The following is a 12,715-nucleotide window of genomic DNA, read 5'->3' as shown; positions in this document are numbered from 1 at the left end:
AGTACACCACCCCTAATACCATTACCAATACTACAACCACTAATACCAACATCACCACCATCGATGCCACCACCAATACCAATACCACCACCACCAATACCAATACAACTACCACCACCACCAATACCACTACCACTTATACCACCATCAACAATCCCAACACCAATACCACCACCTATAATACCACCACCTCTAATACCACTGATACCATCACCAATACTACTAATACCACCACCAATACAACCGCCACCAACACCACCACCACCACCAATACCATCGCAACCACCAGAAATACCACCACAACCACCAATACAACCACCACCAATACCACCTCCTCTAATACAACCACCCATACCACCACCACCAATACAACCACCAATACCATGACCATCACCACCAATACCACCAACACCACCAATACCAACACAACCACTACCACCACCACCACCACCCATTCTACCACCACCAATCCTACCAATACAACCATCCCCAATACCACCACCAATACAAATACCACCATCAATACCAATACCACTACCACCAATACCACCGCCACCACCAATACCATCACAACCACCAATACCACCTCCACCAATACCACCAGCACCACCAATGCCACCTCCACCAGTACCACCTCCACCAATACCTCCACCAATACCACCACCAATACCACCACCACAAATACCACCACCACCAATACAACCAATACAACCACCACCAGTGCCACCATCCCAATACAAGTACCATCAATATTAATACGCACAACCACCAACACCACCACCACCAATACAATTAATAATACCACCACCACCAATACCATCATCAATACCACCACAACCAATGCCACCACCCATACCAATACCACCAAAACCAAAATAACCACTATTATCACCAATACCACCAGCACCACCATTACCACTAATACCACCTCCACCAATAACATCAGCACCACCAATACCACCACAACCAATACCACCACCACTACCAATACCACCACAAATATCAACACCAACAATACCACCACCATCAATACAAATACCACCACCAATACCCCCACCACCAATACTACCACCAGCAACACTATCACCACCAATACCACCACAACCAATACCACCACCACCACAAATATCAACACCAACAATACCACCACCATCAATACAAATACCACCACCAATACCCCCACCACCAATACTACCACCAGCAACACTATCACCACCAATACCATCACATCCAATGCCACCACCACCACTAATACCTCTACCACCAATACCTCTGCCACCAATACCAATAGCACCACCACAAATAAGACCACCACAAATAATACCACCACCAATACCAACACCACCACCAATACCACTGCCACCACCAATAGCACTGTCACCACCAGTCCCAGCCCCAACCACCAATACCACCACCAATACCAGTACCACCACCACCAATACCACCACAAGCAATACCAATACCACCACAAATACCAATACCACCACCAACACCACCAAAAGCACCACCAATACCACCACCACCAAATCCACCACCAATCCTACTGCCACCAATACCACCACCACCACCAATACCACAAATATCAACACCACCAATACCACCACCACCGATACCACCACTATCACCACTACCAACACCAATACTACCACTACCACCAATGCACAACCACCAGCAATACCATCACCACCAATACCACCACCATAAATGCCACCACCAATACCACCACCAATATCACCACCAATACCACCTCCACCAATACCACCAATACCAATGTCACCACCACCAATACCGCCACCAATGGCAATACCACCACCAATAGAACCACCACCACCAATACCACCAATACCACCACAAATACCATCAATACCTATACCATCACCACCACCAATACCACCAATACCAGTACCACCACCACCACCACCACCACCAAACCAATACCACCACCTCAGAGCCTCTTTATCACTATAAATTACAGGGGCACTGTACGAGGCCAGAGCTACAGCCAAGACAATCCCTCCCTCCCTCCATGCCTCCCATAAAGAACAGCACCCCCTGCACCAGGAGGTGATGCCAGGGCCCAACTACAGCTGGAATGTGTTTTAAGGCTAAAGATAGCAATGACATTACGCTATGCCACACTGCACACTCAAATCAGGGAGAGGGCAGGAAATAGCCCCCCTCCTGCTCTTCACCCTCAGCCACGACAGTGTAATCACAGAGCGAAAGGTGTTGGAGCACTTTGTTAGTGTTTATAGCTCATATCATATTGAACTCTCACTTCACCCTTTGTGTCTGTGTAATTTACAATTCTTACACTTCGTTTTCACTGCACTATTTATCACTACTTTAAAGTCGTTGTATGTCGGTCTCTTCCTCTGATATTTACAATCTAAACAAACGGTTGAGAAGGCCCTTTATTGCAACAAATAGGTCTCGCATCTGCAAGAGTTTAAGCTATTGGTATTGTAAATGACAATGCCTTTTATTTACGTTTTAGAACCAAAAACATAAATAAAAGGCATTGTCATTTTCAATGCCAATAGCTAAAACTCGCGTCAATGCAAGACCTATTGCATTGCAAATGCTTGTTGGATTATTTGTGGGCTTGTTCTATGTTCTTTTAAGCTGCTTTTACTGCTGGTTTCCTCGACCTTAGCACAGACATTGTCTTCATCAAGCACAGATGTAGGCTATGGAACGGTAACGTGCAAACATCTTCTCATAGCATTGTTGGACTTGGGCCTTCTGGCAGGGTCACCCCTGAACTTTTTGCCTTGAAATTATAGTGATTTCTGGTCTTTGCGCACTTTGACACTGTGGCGCAGTGTAAAGTGCGTGCTCTCCCTGAGTGCGTGTGTGAGATTGGCCTGCCCTCCCATAGGAATGCATGGGGAATGTCTGTGTCCCTGGTAGTTCCTGATGCGTGAGGTGTGCATGGTCAAGTTTGGTATGTGTGAACTCGGGGGAGTGAATGCTGCGAGATTGTGTATGCAGCATGTATGTGTCTAGAAGGGAAGTGCTACTTCTGGACATTGAGATATGTGTGCAGTGAGGGTGCTGGAGCGTGATTGGCTGGAGCTGGCTGGCATGCCAGGCTCCAGGAAGTCTGGATGGGTCTGCCCGGTGGTGAGTGTGAGATTAGCATGAGTGATGTGTGGGAGGAGTGTACCTGTGTCCTGGATGGGCTGGGTTTTCCCCACACAATGCTGGCTCCGCCCCCCTGTGGTGTGACTGATGACCCTAGCCTCCCCAGTGAAAGAAATGGGTGGTTGGGCCATCAAGAGTACTCAAGAACCAGCTGCGACTGGTTCCGCCCCCACCCTGCCCTTAGACAAAGGATTTGTCTGTATAAAAAGAGGCTGTGACCTCTTGAAAAATGTTCTTGTTCCCAACTAGAATCTTGCCAGGGGCGTGCTGCTGCTTGGGCTCAGGGATGGCTTGCCTCCCTGAGCCCTGCCCAGCCCCTGGACTTCTGCTGTCCTGGACTCTACCAGGACCTGATTGTTGGCTGTTGCCCTAGCACCTGGAAGTGCTTTATGGATATTTTGCCTAGCGCCTGGAAGCGCTTCCTTCTCTCAGAGAGCGCTGGGAGCGCTGGATTATTGCCCCAGGGCTGTGGCTGCCCTTAGCGCCCTGTGAGCGCTTTATTTTCCAGGCCTGGGCAGAGCGCTGTCGTTTTCCCTCTGAGGGAAGTGCTCCTGCCCTTCTGGTGCCCCAGAGTGCTTCGTTGCACTTTCTTCTTAAATACGGGTGCCACCCCGGTTATTTAATTATTTGGCGAGTGCCTACCTCGCTCGAGTGCTTAGTTAATCTCTCGAGGGTGTCACCCCTCGTAAATACCCCCGAGATTCACCGCCGCAGCCCGAGTGCCGCAAAACAGGAAACCAGGCACTAAGGTGCCTGACGCGGGGCGGGACTTCCGGTTTGCCGGAGGAAGTCCCGCCCGCTGCCGCGCTGGGATTGGCTGCCGCCGACCGGAAGAGGATTGAGGCGGAGCGATGGCCGCCCGGGGCTCCCGTGAGGTGAGGAGAGCCCGGGGCAGCCAGCCAAGTGCAGCGCCGGTGTTGCGGGGCTCCCATGTAATGGAGGGAGCCCCGGCCAAGGAGTCCAGCCCGCAGCACAGGAGAGCCCCGAGGAGCGGGAGCTCTCCTTCCCCCCAGCCGCCGTGAGACCGGTGAGTGCCCGTGAAGGGAGGGGGGGCTTCGGGGCCCATTGCCCGCCCCTCCCCTCTAAGTGAAAGGCTCGTGGGGGCCTTACCTGCTCTTGAGCCTAATGAAAGGCTCCGGGGGCAGTTTCTCTTTCCCCCACTGAGTGGCCCCAGATGGCAGAGGGCCGCTCCAGCGACCCCAGGGGCAGCATTGATGTTAGAGCCCCAGGAGGGGGACTCCACCAAGCGCCGCTTGGGGGCTCTGGGGCTCTGGGGCCATCCCCGTGTTTAAAGCCTGAGAGAGGCTCCCTGCGCCCCTTGATGTTTTAGAGCCCTGAGAGGCTCCACCTTTTGCATATTTGTTTTTAGAGCCAGAGGGCTCAGTTGGGCACAGTCCTTGTCCTGAGGGGCCAGTGAGGGCCCCTGTCGCAGTTCTGTTTCCAGCTGCCCAGCAATTAGTGGGCAGCTGCACCGTTTAGGTTTTCCTTCCTAGGGACATGTGTTCTATGGACTTAGGAGTGAGACGCACTCCTTCATCCCTGGCCTTTCCCCAGCTGCGCAGCACTTAGTGCCAGCTGCAGCGTTTAGGCCCCCCTGTCCTGTCCCTCAGCTGCCCAGCAAGTAGTGGGCAGCTGCTACGTTTAGGTTCTGGCGCAGTGGCGCAACCTGGACTTTGTGAGTTCTGCGCTAAAGTTTTAGATGCTGTTATGATCTATGTCCTATTGCTTTTGGGTGTTAGGAAATGTACAATGTGTAGTATGTTTTGCGCACCCTGTGTTCTGCACCTCTGAATGTGTTGTTGATACATTATGTGCCCTGTTCCTTACACCGCTGAATGTAGGTTCTGCATCATGTGTTTTGTCCCCAGGTCTATGCCCCTACTTGTATTGTGATACTGAGGTGGTTGTTCTTGCTAGTGCAGGTGGTGCTAGTAAGGTCCTGGTTCCCTGCGTGACCTGTTCCTAGGGTGGTTAGGATTGCGTAGGGGGGACTTACCAGTTACCAGTGGGTACTGGTTTTGTGCTTTATGTCCTATTTTGTGTTACAGTGATCTTCTGTTATAAGTGATCCCAAGGGCTTGATACTGAGCTTGCCCCCTGACCAGAGTCCCAGGACCAGTGGACTCTATGGTGCCTTCCCTGCCAAATTGCTGGGACTTGTCTGATCTCCCTTGGCCCCTGGGGCCTCGCTGAAGTGTGCCTCGCTCGTTCCCCTCGGCAGCTCGTGCCGGCAGCCCGTCCAAGCCTCGAGCAGCGCCGCTCTCCCCTGAGCCGCGCCGCTTCGCTGGGTCGCCCGCATCCTGCCTCCCCCTCCTCTTCTGAGCCGCACACATTGGTCGCCCCAGAGAAACGCTTGTACCGTGCCAGCAGCCCGTCCAAGCCTCGAGCAGCGCCGCTCTCCCCTGAGCCGCGCCGCTTCGCTGGGTCGCCCGCTCAAGCTTACTAAGGAGGTCACTCGCATTATCCCGTGCAACCAGGATGGAAGGTACTGTCTGATAGGCTATGTTCTAAGTTCTAGGCCTACAAGTATTGTATTGTTACTTCTAAAAGTGCTGATTCCTGACAGTGGTCCAGGTGGCCCTGTCTTGTAAATAATCCCTTGTAAATTCTGCCCGTGCCTCTGGCACATTGTAAAGTGTGTTTTATCTAATGTGTTTTGGTGTAATACAAAGGCTATTTTTATATAACCTTGTGTGGAGTTTCCTTTGTGGTGGGCCTTTGGGTGTTGTTGCTGGGGTGCGTGCGCAAATACTTAACTTACATCGCCTCCAAGTTTAGCCTTGCTGCTCGCGCCACGTTACCTAGAGGGTGAGTAGGGGTTATCTTGGCGTGTAACTCCCTTGCCCTGACTTGGGTGTGGTGGTCTCTGACTGACTTTGGTGAAAGCCCTGGCCAGCCGGGGATCCCATTTCCAACAAGCATTACCTTGGCATAGACAGCGATGGTTAAAGAAGGTACAGAGTAAAACTGAAGGGCTGGCATGATTTACCATTTTCCTCCATGTACGCCAGTGATGTGTTTACGATTTTCATTTAAGGAAGGAGTGCAGTGTTTTCTGTTTTATTGAATGTCCTTGTTTTTTTAATATGCTATCAGTGACTAATTATTTTCCAAACGCGCCATGCAAAAAGAGTGTTGAATTGTGAGTTGTTTGACATTCAGATGGAGCGGAGCTGTGGTCTCTAGCCGCATGCCCATTGCTTCAAACATAAAATGTGGAGTGGGGGGAGAATTCCTGGGGTCAAGCACTCTTATTGGACAGTGGACTTCAGAAGCTTGAAAGAGCCCTGGGTGTGCTTTAGCACGAGACAGAGGGAGTAGCATTATCGATAGCTAACATGGTGAGCCCAACCCCTGCATAACCCTGCACTTCACTGTCTGCCTGCCTGAAATTAGCAGCTGGTTGGCAGGCGAGCTCACGGAAGTGTGTACAACTGTTAAACTTACTTCTGCTATTTGTCACATTTATACTACTGAGAGTGGAAAAGGATTACATGCAGAGTTTCGCCTAATTGAACTAATTAGGAGCCTCCACTTTTTTGAAGCAGCTGTCTGCACCCTTCATTGGTGTATGTGCATGAATAATGATAAACAATACAGACAATGGTTAATTCTCCAACATAGCATGCTTCTATCTTTTGATGGTAGTGCTCATGTTTTGGGTACAATAGGGTGCTCGTAGGCTGCGTTAGGGCACGTTTGCAGTGCCTGATACACAGCATACCAGGCATCATAGCCAGTGTTTTTACAAAAAAGATATAACAACTACAGCATTTTTGGGACATATACAATTGGACACCCCTTATTTTCTCCAGGTACTTCACTGTTTTAGAGATCCACCTGTAGCTGAATACATAGAAAGTAGCCTCAAGAGCTATTCGTTTCAAAGTCAGACATGGCTACATCATATTATTGTTTTTTTAGGTTTCACTTAGCGTTGCAGTGCAATGCACTGTTTGATTTACGAAACCTGCAGTATACAGTATAGTGGGTGGAAGCTCCACCCACTTTCCATCCATGTTTTTCATTCGCTTTAATCTTAAATGCTCTATTCTGTTTTTTTATGGCTTGTTTGTCCCTCCTCCTCATGGCCATGTCGTTATTTTAATCCTTCCATGGCTATCGGCCCCTTTACTTTACAAACTCATTTGTTCCTCTGCCCCCCTTCCCTCCCGCAGTCTGCAACTTTTCTTTTATAATGCAATAGTGCTTGCGTAATACGAGTCCTATTGCATTTAGAAATGCTTGTTTTCTCATCGGATTGGCTGGCTGAGTCATGTACTTTATTTTGCCTGGCCTGTCCAGCCGACTATATTACGCATGCGTCGTCCAGCAGCCTCTAAACAGAAGCTCCTGTGCATTTTTCACGTTCCCCGCCCGCCGACAACATCTCAAAACAAGCTGCCCAGAGAAAGAACTGATCAACAACCGAGTGGAGGGAGTGCACAAGAGCTCGGGTTTGTTTTTTAAATGTTTGAAGTTATCTGGAACTTTCTGACAGCTGAGCCCCTTAACAGCCACCACACAAAGTCATAGGGTTTCAGCAGGCAGCCCCTCTCGGCTGGACCTCACTGGTGGCATGAAGGCGCGAGGTACAGAGGTACACAAGATGGAGCATTAAACAAAGCTAGTCAGGTAAGAATCGCCTCGGATATGTTTGTGCTTCTTCTGCACAGTTATGGAAATGTCTCACTTGGCCTTTAAAAATCAGCACTTGGCTCTACGTTTATTTCTGCTTGAATTTCCGTGGTGCTACATTTCGATGTTATTACTCAACAACAGCGACACTATTTAAAAGCTCAAAATAGAACCGGTGTATTATGTGATTCAGTGCCCTCTTCCAAATGTACTGTGGGTGCGTTCCAAAGGGACGTGCTTACTGCAGCCTTTCTCTGCCTGCATCTCTACCTAGACCTTGTACCATCAACATGCAGATAAACCACTCCAAATGTCTCATTTTACACCCTTACCCAGGCTTTCTCTCCAGTGCATGACGGACGACATCCAGCCACCCCAAGATTAACGGGTCTAAAAGTAAAACAGCAGGCATCTTTCATAGCCTTGGCCGTGCAAGGAATCTCCTCTAGGCACGTGAAATGGTTATTTAAACAAAAGCAGTCTGAGTGACTTATAGCATGTTTACTTTACCATTTACTACCGCTGGCGTTATGAGGGTTTGTTCTAAAAAATAAAAGGCAGTGATGACAGTTTATGGTCAAATACATACAGAGTATTTTGCCAACGGCCTCATTACCCCGTGGCCTGAGGAAATCGTCTTTACCCTGGGGCTTCCTGTGACCAAAGACCTCCTGAAATAACAGATACTACAGACTAAACCCCTGAAGCTTCCGTGAGTAATGAGCACTTACCAGTGGAATCTGTAATTATATATATTATATTAATATCTGTAAATATTTTACCATTCTTCCTTCTAATTTCCCCTGGAAATTTCGACTGCTTTAATCAAGGAGAACTAGTCCATGCAGTTTCCGGCCGCCACTGTGCCTAATGGGCCACTAACTCTATTAAACCACCAATAAAGCAAGACAGTTGTCAATCATTGTCAATCATTAATACTGAGTCAGAGGTAAGAATGAAATGGGAAAACTACTAGCCAATTACCTGAAAGTATGAAAAGAACGAACGAAAATCGAATCTATTCAAGATCCTACTGGTGTTTCTTTATTTAAAGACAGGGATATTCTAAATAAGGTTGTCGCTTTCTACAAAAATCTCTATACTCCTGAAACTACTCGAGTCTCAATGATCTTCTTTCCTATTTTCAATCTATACCCTCACCTCCTTCCAAACATGTTGTTTTTGGGCTCTTGGAATCTGACATCTCGCTTGCAGAAATCTCTCATGCGGTTTCGGTTTTACGTCCTGGAAAAGCACCTGGTCCTGATGGATTTACCATTGAATTTTACAATCATTTCGCTTCACTTCTCTTACCAAATATTTTACTTTTATTTCAATCCTTTCTTGACTTAGGTTCTTCACGTGGTACGTTTCAAGAAGCCTTGATTTGTTTAATCTCTAAAGAAGATAAAGATCATTCTTTATGCAAGAATTATTGTCCTATTTCGTTTGGTAAATACTGACTATAAGATTTTTGCCAAGATTTTGGCTCTTGGGATGGATCCACTTTTACCTGACTTACTTGGCCCTGAACAATCAGGTTTTGTTAATAGAAGACTTTCTTCTGATAATTCACGTGTCTTTTTTAATGTTTGAAGTAAAGCTTCTTCACTAAATCATCCTCTGGCCGCTATCTCTTTGGATACGGAGAAAGCATTCGATAGGATTAGCTGGGATTTTATGTTCAATGCTCTCAAATGGGCAGGTTTCCCGCCTAACTTTATTCTCCTTACTTTATTCTGGTCCTCAGGCGTCAATATTTGTTAATGGTATGGTTTCAGATTATTTTTCATTGCACAGACGTGTCAGACAAGGTTGTCCACTGTCCACTTTATTATTTGTTTTAGCTCTAGAACCCTTTCACACCAAGAATCGACAAGACGATAATATCTCTGGTTTCCATTTCGGTTCCCAACAAGTTAAGCTTTCAGTTTACGCTGACGATATTCTTTCATACTGTTCTGATCCTCCATCCTCTCTTCCTATCTTCCTTCAATAGGTTTCTTCCTTCTCTAAAGTTTCTGCATATCGTCTTAACGTTGACAAGTGTGAAATTCTACCTTTAAATCCCTTATCCCAAAAACATCTCTTTGACCATTCTGGTTTTTCTTGGCAACCGTCTAAGATCAAATACTTGGGAATTTGGTTCGCACCTCTCTTGTCTGACACTCTTTAAATATACTTCGATTATATAACCAAAAAATGGAATGCTGCCATTACCCAATGGAACCCTCTATTTCTATCTTGTTGGGGCCGTCTCGATTCAATTAAAATTATGTTATCACCACTTACATTATATACTATCTCCATGATTCCTATTCATATTCCTCATTACTATTTTAGGAGGATCAATTCTACCCTACTTAAATTCCTGTGGAAAGGCAAACGTTCTCGTATAGCTCTCGCCACTCTGAAGAAGGATAAATCTAATGGTGGACTTCGACTCCCTGATTTTAAAACTTACCATCGCGCTTTCTCCTTGAAACAAGCTGCCCGTTAGATTTCTACTGATCTTATCTTTTAACCTCCTCTCTGGCTAAAATAGAATCTTGATTACTTACTCCCTTTAAGTTCCGAGAAATCCTTTCCTTTACATCTAATATGACTTCTCTTCGCAACTCTGTTATTTCCCACTCTCATACTCTCCTTATCGCTTTTATGTCCTCCTCTGATCCCTCTGATAATTCCACTCATCTACAGCCTATTTGGCATAATAAACATCTCTGAATCCATAATCGTTCCATATACTGAAAGTCTTGGTATTCCAAAGGCCTGTGATTGATTTCTCAACTTCTTTCTAGTAATCAACCTCTTCCGTTCTCTGATCTCCAATCTCAATTTTCCTTTTCTTTGTCTTCTCGTTCACAGTATAATTTTCTTTGTCCCATTCTTGTTCAATCCATACCCATTACTAATGATAACCCCACTATATCTCAAACTGTATCCTCTGCATTGGATCACTCTCTCTCTGCTACTTTTCTCTATAAATCCTTTCAACTTTCCTTAGATAGACCAAAAACTAAAATTGAGATAGCATGGGAAGAAGATCCTTCTCAGGATTGGACTGTTCCTCTTTGGGACAAGATTTAGTCAAAGATTCATAAGACCTCTAGAGCCGCCAATACCACGCCAATCCTTTTTTTTGATTTATAATCAGATTTTATTTACTCCATTGATTCTGTCGACTATTTTATCGGACACTCCGTCTACTTGTTGGTCTTGCTCGGCCTCTACTACTGATTTAAAACGTATGCTATTTGAATGCCCTCCTATACTCCAGTTTTGGAAACTTGTTTTCTCCCAAATTGAGAAAATGTTTAAAGTCCAAATTCCTTTCTCCGTTACTCACATCTTCCTGGGTACTCTAATTCCTCTCTGGCCTCAATCTTCACAATAATATAAGCTCCTAGACCTTTTGTTAGCTTTTGCCTTTCATCTCATCACCTCCAATTGGAAAAAGGCTAACAATGTCACTTTTCGCTCTTGGTGGAATGCGGTTTGTTTCCATAATCGGCTAGATACTAATTATGTTTCTCCCATTTCCCTGGCAATCAAAAGAGATCTCTTCTGGCTCCCCCTAGCCCAATATTTATCTTTAGTTGCTTCCTCAACCACTACTTCTAAGACTAGATCAGATGAAGTACAGAAACCACCTTGAGTTCCCCCATTGCCTTTTACCATTTCTCTGGCTGATTACCAATTGTCTTTTGATTGATATATTGTATAATTTACTCATTTTCAGGTATTGTTATGTTTACGATGTTATTTCTATTCTTATAATTTAATTGAATTTCTTCTTTGTTCTTATACATTCTGTAATACTTTTATCAGTTTTTATTTTTATCGTATAACATGTATAGTTTTATCATTTTAACTGTTTCTTCATTTCTGTTCTGTTTGTTTTCCAATAAACTGGAACTTAAAAAAAAAAGAAACTGCATTCTGCAAGGAACTTTATCGTTTGCACATCTGGGTAGCCAGTTGTTTGAATAACAGTGGACCAGTGAATATCTAGTCTTGTTCAGGGAGCAGGGTGCCTTACGTACCTAAGGTGTTAGCGGCATCTGTTGGATTCTATAAAATGCCCTTGGATACCCTGGTGTCTCTACTCGTGGATGCTTGTAAATTATCTTAAATCGCAATGCAGAAGAGTTGCCCCGAAGTCTACAAACCTTGGTTTGACAGACTTATTTTGAAGCTATGTGCTTCTGTAGCACCTACACATTTGAGTGCTTTTAAAATGACCCATCTTGCCTCCAATTGACCATCCCGACTGCAATTCTTGTGGTACTTTGTTTTGTTTCAATTACATTAAATTAATTATGCCCCCCCCCTTCGAGCATTTACACACAATTGCACTTTTTGAAGCAAGTGACCTCTGTTTTCTGCTACGATTGATGTTTATTTCTTTTTATTGCTTTTGATGTTTTTTCTGGTACTGATTTTTAATACAATAATTAAATAAGCTTTCCTGAATACTGCATCATTTTAATGTCACCTTACTTGCTTGGAAGCACTACTTCAGGTGTCACTGCTCACAAGGCATGATAAGTTTGAAAGACAGATTTGTTGCCTGCACCCTAGGCATCTGATTGCCATCCATCTTTCTAAATCTTTCACTGCTAATTGAGCATACTGGTTTTAGAACCAGTGCCAGTACGTACCTTAGGAGCATCACATGCATTTCAACCAGCCTAATACAGGCAACCTTACGCATACTTCCACTTCCAGCCCCGCATACAGATAGTAGAGAGTCTGGCTGGTACACCTGCAGCACCATCCTAATGGATATTTCACAGGGTCAGATGGATGAAGAGACTTTGGAAACAGCACTAAGGTGGCCTGCTTCGCTCCAGTGCACACCAATGGCAATTTTCACTCCGGGCACTATTTTCTCAAATACCTTTCTCCTGCCTGCTGTTGCAGGCAG

The 12,715-nt window shown here is 45.7% G+C and overlaps 1 protein-coding gene across 2 annotated transcripts in view; it reads left to right on the top strand.

Annotated features, from left to right (window-relative positions):
* The first annotated feature begins 7,579 nt into the window (after positions 1-7,579).
* Positions 7,580-12,715, top strand: part of LOC144767596 (alpha-tectorin-like) — a 295,475-nt gene continuing 290,339 nt past the window's right edge. For both annotated transcript variants that reach the window (XR_013598275.1, XM_078651005.1), the window contains exon 1: positions 7,580-7,782. The gene's annotated coding sequence lies outside the window, so the exon portion shown is untranslated. The remainder of the gene's footprint in view (positions 7,783-12,715) is intronic.

Source organism: Lissotriton helveticus, chromosome 7 (assembly GCF_964261635.1).
Source record: "Lissotriton helveticus chromosome 7, aLisHel1.1, whole genome shotgun sequence".
Taxonomy (NCBI): Eukaryota; Metazoa; Chordata; class Amphibia; order Caudata; family Salamandridae; genus Lissotriton; species Lissotriton helveticus.
This window is presented reverse-complemented; position numbering and strand designations above follow the sequence as displayed.